Source organism: Pristiophorus japonicus, chromosome 8 (genome assembly GCF_044704955.1).
Source record: "Pristiophorus japonicus isolate sPriJap1 chromosome 8, sPriJap1.hap1, whole genome shotgun sequence".
Classification (NCBI taxonomy): domain Eukaryota; kingdom Metazoa; phylum Chordata; class Chondrichthyes; family Pristiophoridae; genus Pristiophorus; species Pristiophorus japonicus.
Genome location: NC_091984.1, coordinates 33574046 through 33579435, shown reverse-complemented (window position 1 = coordinate 33579435; position 5390 = coordinate 33574046).

Genomic DNA, 5390 nt, shown 5'->3' with positions numbered 1-5390 from the left:
ATCACATTGCCCCAACCCTAGCCCACAGATACTGCAACACATTGCCCCAACCCAGCCCGAGGAGTGTGCAGGACTTACCCTCACAATACCCCCATGGGTAGTTGACCTCCCTGAGGCATCGATCAGAGCTGCCATGCGCTCCTCCAGGTCTGTTAATGGCAATGTCTCGGGTGGACCATTGCCTGTGCACCAATGCTCCCGGCGGTTATGTGACAACTTTGCTACAAAGCTGACAATTGGAATATTTACCAGAGGGTCCATCTGCTCTTGTGGCACACACAGGTAGCCATCAAAGCACTTATACCATCCAGTGTGCCTTTAATGCAACCCTCTGTTTAATGGCCCCGGTAGTTGCACGTGGTTCATGAGGAAGACACTGAATTGCAGAAACATCTGTTAAGATGTCAAAAAGCAGTCTTACTAATGTGCAATGATCATTCATGGTAAATCAGGTGCAACACTAAGCCTACATATACCAACATGTGTCAGATTTACAATTTAAGTAATGAAGGAGTGCATGAATAACAATATTACTTACTGTCATGCCCCTGCAATGGTCATTGAACTTTTTCCTACATTGGTGATGGTCTCTCTTGGTGTTATCGACTGAGGAGACCTCCTCGGCCATGCTGGTCCACATTCACCTTCACACAGCTGGGAGGAGTTTATCAGCACCCCTCCTATTAAATTTCCCCCAACTAGTTTGCACAGCTGCAATCAGGGCCTCATTTGCTTCATAGCTAAACTTTTGAGCTCTCTGCCTGCTGGAGTCCCCTTGCATGGTGGCTGCTTGGTCTGTGAAAAGTACCTGATTCAGCCATGGATGTACTGCGCGTGTGCGGGTGTACCCTGACAGCTGACTAGAATCGTGGGAAGAAGAGAAAAAGCGGAGAAAAATAAAAAATTGTAAATAAAATTTGCGCTTTCGCAGAAGGTTCGTTTTTTTTTCCATCGCAAGTTTCGGCTCCGGCTCACAAATTTACTCGTGCAAGGCCGGACTTAGCGCTATCGTTATCACCGGTCAGCATTTGCCGAATTTTGCGACTTCTAGTGATAACGCTAACCCGGCACTAAAAAAAAAATAACTCCATGATTATTACCCAAAAACAGGTGCAATCGCGAATACCCGAATTTATGGCGCAATTTTTTTTTCCAGAAAAATAAAAATGTGATGGCAACTTTAGGTCATATTGGCCTGGATTTTGTAGTGGGTTTGATATGTACTCTCAGAGTGTGCCGTCATAACGCCTTTGAAATCCACCGCAAGTTCGGGATTTCTGCATGAGCTTGCGCATGCGCTAGATTGCGAACTTGTGGTCTGTCAATGTACATGTAGACAGGTCATCCACTCCACCACAAAAAACCCCATTGCTGGCGCAGAGTTGGGCTGTTTATACACCAACTGCCCAGCAATTACGTACGGAAATTTTACGGCTGGTGGAAACAGGCCCGTAAGGGGAAACCCGAAATGAATAAAATGCTTTTTTTAAATTAAATTAAATGACATCCAGGAACATTAAAAGTTTTAATGAGAAGCAATCCTAATATATGTTAAAGCTGCCAGTTTAAAAAAAAATATTTCATAACTTTCTGCAGGGTGCATGGTATTTGTTTAGAAATGTGAATTATGAGTAATGAATTAGATTCCCACGATAAAAGCTAAATCTGTAATGAATTTTAAATGCTGTAGTAATGAAGTAATGTAGTAATTTAAATGAATGAAAGACGATGGGTTTTCTGATTGGAGGACCAGGCCCAGGTGATCCCAGGTACAATTCCGCATAGGCTACATCATTGGGATCTGTGGGCCATTACCCTGCCCTCCTACTCACAGCATCAGAGAGCATCATTACGCAGGAGGACCACCATCAGGTACATGCGTATTCCTTTCACAGCTCGGCGGCGTACTCTGGAGGTACACCACCGACTGCAATTTTTGGCCCAATCAGAATTGAAATCTCAGCCTGTGTTATTAGTAACAAATAATTCAATGTGTTCTTATTGAAATTTCTTTCTTCAATATTTTAACAAAAGGCAATTAATTAAAGCATCAAATGATGGAATCCCATTTGATGCACTAAGGTGTTTACTTAAATGGCTTATTGTAATTTCAATCACAGAATTGCAGATTGATACAAAGATTATTTTAAAAACACTTGAAGCTTGATATAGCAGGGTAGATTATTGCTATTACTATCTGGATGTAAAGCATTGCCTGGGTGGAGTGCAGAGTGGATAACCAGGCAGATCATTCACCCATGATGAAGCGCGTCTGATTTATTTTCCACTAATTTAAATGGAAGAAAGACAAGACAGATTCTATTACAGGTGTGTAATATGCCCTGCGCAAGTTTACGCTCTGCACTTTACATCCATACGATAAGGACAAACATCTGCCACAGTATCTTTAAGGAAAAGTTTTTGATACAGTAATACACCGACCAAACTTTTAAACATAGACCACCTTCAAACTGTCGAGGGTTTCGAGGTGAGAGCAATAGCACAAAGGATAGAGTATCTCAACGTTTGCATATGTAGTTTGCATATTTATGTAACAGTGGATTTAAAGCAGATGGGGTGTGACATTATCTCCATTATTATTTTTTGACTCCTAATGATCAGCCATGATCTTATTGAATGGTGGTGCAGGCTCGAAGAGCCGAATGGCTACTCCTACACCTATTTTCTATGTTTCTATGTTTCTATGTTTCTAATGAATGTCTGGCGTACACATCATTTGTATGTTTTTATTTACATTACAAGCAAACTGGTTTAACTATGAAATGAAATGAGGCTTGGGTTTCTGTCTCCACCAATCATCTGTGATTAGTACAATATTATGTGGAGAGAAGCCTCCACCTTCAATGCTATTACATATCACTATTGAGGTTAACAATCTGGCTTCCAGAAGGAGGAAGATTTATTTCGCCCTACCATCATGTCCATCTGTCTCTCTCTATGAACATGAATGCACCAGCTCAGTAGTCTGAAACACATATTTTAAAGGACTTAATTCAGAAGGACTTCACATCAGAGGCTGCAGATCATTTCTTTTATAATGAGGCATTTAAATTCACCCAGAAGTGTGATTTGCTGAATTCCTGTCAGAATCTGCTTCGATTGCATTTTGTAGGAAAATGCTTAACCACCTTTCAGATAATATTTTTACAATATAAAGCTAATATTGGGTCATATAGCTACTTCTATTACCAGCTAGAGAAATATGTCAACTTTAAGTCTTGATCAAATCTGCAATTAAACTGCAATTCTGGGGAACTGACATGATCCTTGACTTCACAGCAGATAAACCGTTGCTTCCTCAGTGCAGAGGAGCCTAAATCCAGCATTTAGCAGTTTGTTTAGAATGGAATGGACATCAATTTGGCAACTTGCTTAATCAACAATGTTTTAGTTAATTTACTCGTCTCCACTTCCTCCAGAGTTTGCATCATACTGGATTCTGCCATATCAACATATTTGAAATCTTCCCCTTTTTTAAACCATTATTTGCATTGACAAGCGAAAAAAAGTCTCTTGTTTTGTTGCAAATGTTCAGTCATTCATTTCTCTTGGAGTAGGAATGGTCAGAACAGTGTTAAACATAAATAAATAGTCCATCAGCACTTTTAGTTACATTGCACCACTCACAGCTATTTGTCGATAAAATTAGCAAATTTCAGAGATAATTTTGACTTTGTGCAATAGTGTAAATTGGCGATAGTGAATCTGCAGCCTATTTTACATCTCCCCCCATTTTTATTTTCTGTTGGCTTCAATGGTGTAAAATGGGCTGCCGATTCACTATCGCCCAATTTATACTATCGCACAAAGTCAATATTATGCCTATAGAATTTTGGCCACAGATTTACAGCTTGATCTGGCAAACACTGGTTTGCTATAAGTGAAGAAAAACTACACCTGTGCCATTCCAAGCTAATCCATGCTGGCAGAATGGATGCAATGTGCTGGTTATAATGTGGTCTCATGTTGTCTCACCTGCAGTATAATTGCTAGCCAACACAATGTCAATATAGCAACTCAAATTCATTTTTATTCAAAGACTGATGTCGGCAAGAGAATGGAACAGACATAGGTGGGCAGGAGGTTGGAATAACTGAAGAGAATGTAAAAAGATCAAACAGACCTTTATTGTAGGGGCAAAAAAAGAAATGAAGGAGAGCTCCCTATTCTTGGTGAAGGTGGAGAATTATTGAACTAAACTCTTCCTGCAGGTATTTGCAACTGTTTAGCTCCATTTCACCCTGCAACTGACTTGCTGTGTGTTTCCAACATTTTCTATTTTTGCTTCAGATTTCCAGCATTTGCAGTTTAAAAAATATATATTTCTCCCTTGTATTTGTTCCTCTTGTCTGATAGGTTTAAATTATTGTTTTGCTACAATAACAACTTACATTTATATATATATATAGGGACTATCTTTAACGTAGTTAAACAGTCCAAGGCTCATAAGAAGGTACAAGGACTGGTGACCAAAAACTAGTCAAATGAGGTAGGTTTTAAGGAGTGCCTTAAAGGAGGCAGCCGAAACGGAGGAGGACGCTCCATAGTCCCTCACTGTTGACAGTGTCAAAGGCCTTGGTGAGATCAAAGAAGGCCATGTACAGAGGTTGGTGCTATTCCCTACATTTCTCTTGTAGTTGTCATGCGGTGAAAATCATGTCCATTGTATCCCTTAGTGGATGGAATCCATATTGTGACTCTGGGAGGAACTCTTCAGCCACAGGGAGAAGACAGTTGAGGAGGATTCTTGCGATGACTTTCCCAATGGCCGACAGCGGGGAGATTCCTCTGTAGTTGCCGCAGTCAGACTTGTCCCCTTTTTTGAAGATGGTCACAATTACAGCATCTCTGAGATCTCCCAGCATGTTCTCCTCCTTCCAGATAAGAGAGATGAGGTCATGCATTCATGCCAATAGTGCTTGTCCACCATACTTTAGTGCCTCAGCGAGGATTCCATCTGCTCCTGATGCCTTGTTGTTCTTGAGCTGATGGATGGCCTTTTGTACCTCGTGCAGGGATGGGGATTTGCTGAGATGGTGGCAGGTAGCATACTGCGGGATGGAGTCGAGGACAGAGTCATGTCGAAGGCAGAGTCTTGGTTAAGGAGATCTTCAAAGTGCTCCTTCCAGCAGGCCCTGACTGTCTCTGTGTCCCTAATGAGTATCTCCCCATTCTTGGCCAGCAGTGGGCTTGGGCCTTGACTACGGTGAAGAATCCATACGAAAGCATGGGCCTTACACTAAACATCCATAAGACAAAGGATCTCCACCAACCTGACCCCACCACACAACACTGCCCCCCCAACCCCGGTCATCAAAATCCACGATGCGGCCTTGGACAACATAGATAATTTTCCATACCTCGGGAGC